The sequence below is a fragment of the Oryzias melastigma genome, linkage group LG9 (assembly GCF_002922805.2).
Source record: "Oryzias melastigma strain HK-1 linkage group LG9, ASM292280v2, whole genome shotgun sequence".
NCBI lineage: Eukaryota > Metazoa > Chordata > Actinopteri > Beloniformes > Adrianichthyidae > Oryzias > Oryzias melastigma.
This window is the reverse complement of record NC_050520.1, coordinates 6412002-6418001: the sequence shown is the minus strand read 5'-3', so window position 1 is coordinate 6418001 and position 6000 is coordinate 6412002. Positions and strand designations below refer to the sequence as shown.

The 6000-nt window shown below is 36.2% G+C and overlaps 1 protein-coding gene across 1 annotated transcript in view; it reads right to left on the bottom strand.

The window, feature by feature from the left end:
- The window catches only part of si:dkey-193c22.1 (uncharacterized protein LOC567837 homolog), a 37718-nt gene that overhangs the window by 5432 nt on the left and 26286 nt on the right, over positions 1-6000 (bottom strand). The gene's annotated exons all lie outside the window — the stretch shown is intronic.

Genomic DNA, 6000 nt, shown 5'->3' with positions numbered 1-6000 from the left:
TATACTTTTTACAATTATTATTAATTAGAAGTCCAAGTAAAGGGATTCTTAAGTTCAATTTTTGAATTGACTCCAGACCTTTCTTTTTACTTTATTTAGTTTTTTTCTTTCTTTTTAAATTTCCCATACTCGAGAAATAAACTCTGTCAAGTAAACTTCCAAGTCACATCGTTACATCGTTTCCATTATTCAAGAGAGCTCTCTATGTACATCTGCAGGACATTAATATATGTTGTCACCTTATGACTTAATTTATTGATCTTTTATTTTTACTTTATTTTTATTTTTTATTTACTTTATTTGTGATGTTGTTTGATTCTGTCTTTCTCTAAGACCTTTGCTCTGATGGAATTTGTTTCGTAACTGCATTGTGATTTGAAATGTAAAGTTGAGAGCTGTCTTGTGTTCGTGTGAGTGTGTGTGAATTTTTTGTTTTGTTTTGGTACCTTAACTGTATCCTTAGCTGTTATTTACTTTACTCTGCCTTCATTTCAGTTATTTATTCAAAGAGGAACCTCTCGAAAACAAGATGTATCATCTCAAGGGGCTGATCCTCCCATTGTCTAGTAAATGTTAAATGTTAAATAAGTGAAGCTTGTTGTATTGAGCAAAATATGTAAGAGAGTCTGAAATCATTCTGAGTTTAAACTATAAAAGAATAGATTACAGGCATCACAGGCAAACAGAGAAAATGTTTAAAATATTTATTAGACAAATAAAAACATTATTGGGCATTTTATAGCCTCCAGCTGTACAACTAAATATGTATAAAAATACTTTAACAAAAGAAATAGGCAAATTTCCTTTTCTGACAAAGAAAAAAGTGTTTAAGAAAGCAACAAGTTTATGTTTGACCACTAGGGGGAGACAGGTCTCCATCTATAAAAACGGAAGTATCAAAAGATCTAAACCTTAAAGTCAAAGTATATCATCTTAAGTCAAAAGGGAGCAGAGCTAAATCTGTAATATCCAAACGTGAATAATTAAGTGTCTGAAATGTTAGTTATTACAGTATGATTTTGTTATTGTATTTGAAACATTCATTTCTACATCTGGCTTGTAAATCCAGAAAGTCTATAAACTTTCATAAATGTGTGGTTTCATTGGCTCTAGCCTTGGAAAACCTTGTGTTCAGCTCTGCACATTCATGGAAAGCAGACCAGCGTAGAAGCGCTGACCATCTTATGGGTCCGTGTTTTGGTTGGCCCCATTCAGCTAAGACTTCAGCCCTGAGTGGGTGTGCGGTTGTTCTTCCATTTGCCACGTTGTGGGGAGTCCCAGGTGTTCTTGTGCGTAAGCCGCAGTGGAACTGAGACCCTCACTGAAAGGCAATCATTCAGCCTTCAGGATGAGCCCAGTCAGCTTTTCTGACCATTTTGGTAAAAAAGAAAGAAAAAAAAATCATTGCATTTTTATCTTTACCTCTTCAGCCTTTTAGAATTGTTTTGTGCAGAGTGGTATGGAAATGGAAATGTATGTGAGAGCGGCAAAGAATGTGAAGAATACCATTCTTTTGTGCTGCAGTATGTTAAATGAGGTGAGCATGCACGAAAATGGAGCTCAAGTTTAAAAGAGTTCACACACGTGAAAGACAAAAACAGTCAAACTTTTCAACAAGAACTTCAAATGAAATTCTATCTATAAAAACGATTAAAAAATACATTTTTGAGAAAAAAAATATCCAATAGCAAACATTTTGTCATCATACCAGCAAAGCTTGAACCTCAGCAAGAAAAAAAGTCTGTTTTTGACTAATTTTCTTAAAATAAATTAAATATGTTTAATCACAGACAGCCTGTCAAAGTCAAGAGCCAGGGGCCGGATCCGGCCCTCCAGATCATTTTATTTTATTGTTATTAATGGCCCGATGTTATCTTGCACTCATTTCAAACTTCTTTAATTTTGACAAGGTTTAAGTTAATTTATTCTGGAATAGTATTCTTGCCTTTTAATTATTCATAATTATGTTAAAAAGTTGAGGTTTTGAAGTTTTAAAAATCAGCATTCTGCAATCTTTTTGCACTATTTTGGTATTTAATAAGATTTTTTTGGGCTATTTTGCAGTCTAGGTAATATTTCAGCAACATGCTAGATATTCTGGCTAATTTAGGCTTCTTTTAAAAGTTTTTTTAGGCTGTTTTGGAGTTTAGCTAATATTTCAGCTACGTGCTATAGCTGTTTTGGCTAATTTAGACTTTTTTCAGATTTTTTCGGATATTTTGAAGTTAAGCTATTTTTTTTTTTTTTAGGCTAATTTGGCATTTAGCTAATATTTGAGCTGACTATTATCGTCAGTATTTTAAGCCTTCAGCTACCAGCACTAGCATCTTCAGCAGCCAAATTCAGCTCACAGCATTCACGCTAGCATTATATTAAAAAGTTACGGTTTTAAAGTTTTAAAAATTTAGTTTTAGTGTTCAATAAATGTTTATCCTGTTCGGCCCACAACCTAAGGTCTGTTTTGGATTTTGTCTCCTTGTGTGATTGAGTTTGACACTCCTGGCCTAAATAATTAAGAACATAAAAGTCTTTTTTTTCCCACAAAGCTGCTAAAACATGGATTTATTTGACAACAGGGAAAGATTTTTTTGCTTTTCTACCTGCACAGAGCTGACATGTGGTCTAACATAATGTTTTATTAAAGCTATGGATGCTGCAGAACTCCTGAACCCGAGACTGAGTTCATGGTGAGCTGATGGGTTCTCACACACCCGCCTGCCTGTTCGCTTAAATTTTGTGGGAATTTTTTACTTATGTTTCCCAAGATCTTTTCTCAACATTTTAAACTGTTCAAAAATATGTATTCTTTGCAATTCTGACTTGAGAAACTGATCTGTAACGGATCCTGAAAGCCTCAGGGGTGAAATTGTCATTCTCATCCTCTTTGGTTAAAAAGTCTTCAAAATAGAGATTTGAATCTTCTCCATCATTTCTGAATGAATTGCTTCACACTGTAGAAAATTCCAGAATGTAGATTGTTTCATAGAAACTTTGATTCCTCTCTTGTGACTCATCCGAGCCGGATGGGTTTCGTGTGTACAGTAAAGAATGAAGGAACTGTCAGGAAACGCCGATTGTGATATCAGCTTCCTCAGTAAACACCTCTAAGATGCTTTGAAAAGAATCTTCAAGTCATGGTTTTCTGTGACTTTCCTCTTGAAAAAACGAGCTCCCTCATTCCACTCAGGTGAAGCAGGTGTTATCTCCCAGGAATGTTGTCCCTCTGCCTGACTTCACTCCTCCGACTCAGAATGAACCCGATTTTTAAAAAAGAATTCTCTTTAAAATGACAGAAAGTCTTCTAAAAAAACCATAAAGAAATGTTGTTGAGTTTTTGACATGATTTTGTGACAAAAACGTTCCAACCTTGTAAGGAAGGTAAGAATGTAAGTGATGTTCAGAGCTGGGTTGTTAAGTTGTGCAAGGCTTGTGATGTGATAAAGCAAAAATGTGGTGTGTTTAGTGGTACGATGGCTGTGACTCAAAGCTACTTCGAGAAGGAAGACGTGTGCTGTCCTAATCTTAACCCCTTCATATATACCATTGAATCCAGGACTCCATTTAATTTAGAATCACCTTGAACAGAAAAATCCATGACGAAAATCTTGTACAGTTGGAAATGAGGTCAGGCATGAAGGGGTTAAAGTTTCTGCAAGGTTTTTAATCAAATATGAGAGTTTTTGTGAAACAGAGAATCTGGATGATGTGATGAACTGGATCCCACAAATATTTATTATGGTTTTCTTTTCTAAGCTTTTCGTATACCAAGAACTTTTATTTTTATTAAGCAAATTTGTCTAATTTTTACCTTCTACTGAGATAGAATGACAAATTTAAATGGGACATACCATGAAAATTTACTTTTTGAGGTTTAAAGTGTATTATACTGTTCATTCCTCTATGAAGAACCCCAAAGTGGTATTTTGATCCATTCATCCATTTAAGAGTACTCCTCTAAAAACCTGCACTACCCGCAGCTGCCCCTCCCATACCCACGAAAACGAATCATGGTGATGTCAGCACGATGTGCTTCCACTCTGATCTAACACCAACACTCAATTTCTCCATGGAGCTAGCAGTGATCAGCAAAAGAAACATTCATTTTATTTTTCAATTGTGTCCTATCTTCAATTAGCTCAAATTCATTACTTTAGAGGCGGGGCTCCTTTAAGATATCGCGTGTACTACGCTACTAAAGGCAGATATTTGGTGTGTGCATCTATCTTTGAAGAATTTTGTTGAAGAAGGTTGTGCTTAATGTTAACTGAAGTTAACCCTTGGTGAGAAACCACTGTTGTAGTTGGACACTGGGTCCATGGTGTCTAAATCACAATTTCTTCCAGAAACATCTGAAAAGCTTTGGTTGTGCCCATGGTTACAGTTACCAATGGGTTAGCCATCTGCTATGGTTGGCTATTTTGAGACTGGAGACTGACCTTTGTGGAAAGGTTAGGTCTCGGTACAAGATATTGTAGTAGAGATATTGAGTAAGTCCATGGTGTTGTAAGGAATCTTCTTGGCTGTTATGATGACCTATTCATTCAGAATGGTTTCCCCTTGCTCGCCCCCTCGCAGGGGTCTGAAACTCCTTGTTGGTGGTCTTCCAACAATGCCACCAGGTTTGGAGAGGGGAGGGAAGCCCTAATGTTGTGAAGATGTGGGGTAAGGTTCACAGGGTCCCAGGTGGAACAGTGAGGATCATCACTGCTTCCTGCTGTTCAGGTTTCGAGCCGTCAAGGTCGCGCTTCCTGCGTGTCTCTTGCTTTTCCCTGAGTCTCAGAGTATCAACATGGCATTTGTATTATCCTATTGTCTTTGGGCTTTAGCCCATTGATAGTTAGCAGGATGATTCCGGTGCACCTGCTATACAGGTGGGGGCAATTGTCCTGATTGCCAACAGGGTGTGGCACAGATTATAAAATTGAACGGAAGGCATGTCCAACTCTTAGATCACATATTTGTGTGGGCCCGCCACTCCAGTGAACCAGCCCCCCTTTGAATTATGATGGTCAGATCCCTGGGCAAGTATTCCATTAGGGGCCGACACAAGTCGATAAAAATCTCTTCATTAGCCCTAAACGTTGCACTAAGCCTTTCCATTGGCAAGAGTTTGAAGATTTCTGTATATCACTGTGTTATAGTCGGAGGTTTAATCTTAATCCAATTAAATAAAATACACTTCTGCGCTAACGATAGTAATTTACATAATTTTGATATATTTGTATTTGGTATTTTGTTTGTGGGAGGCAGCCCCAATAGAAAATGACCTGGATCTTTATAAATTTTGAATTTTACCGTGGAACTAATTTCTTTAGAGACACACCGCCAGAATTTTGATATATCTTTGGACAGGTCAATAAACAGTGAAAGTATGTGCCAGTTGATGAATTACATTTCAGACAAAGTGGTGATCTGTGTGAGTTTAACTTGTTTAAAAAATGTGGAGTCCTGTGTTGTCCGTGCAAAATCGTGTACATCATTTCTTTGTATTTGTTGCTAATAAATAATGAGTGAGTGGATCTTATATATTCTTTCCAGTTAGAATCATCATAATGTCTTTGTAGGTTATCTTTCCAGCCCTGCATTATTTTTTTAATATCATGTCTGTTATATTCTTTTAATTTTTTTTTCGCACTGTTTAATGAAGCTTTTTTTATTCTTAAGATGCATGTTGATTTTCTCAATTGGCCCTAGTTGTAAAGTGTCCAGCGATGCCCTAAAATTTGAATAAATAAAGTGTCTGGTTTGTAAATTAAAAAGTCTTTCTGAAGAAGCCTTGTCTTGTAGTTGTGTAAATGACATTAATATATCATTCTCAAACAGGTCACTAACCACTCTTATTCCTATGCTATACCATATGAAAAGTTGTACTTTCCATTCTTGGGATGAAATTCCTGTTATTCAAGTAGGAAAAGATGCGGTTATCATCCACGCATCTGTTCATATATCACACCACGTTTTTAGTGGGTTTTCAATCAATAAGTTTTCGTTTATATTCTT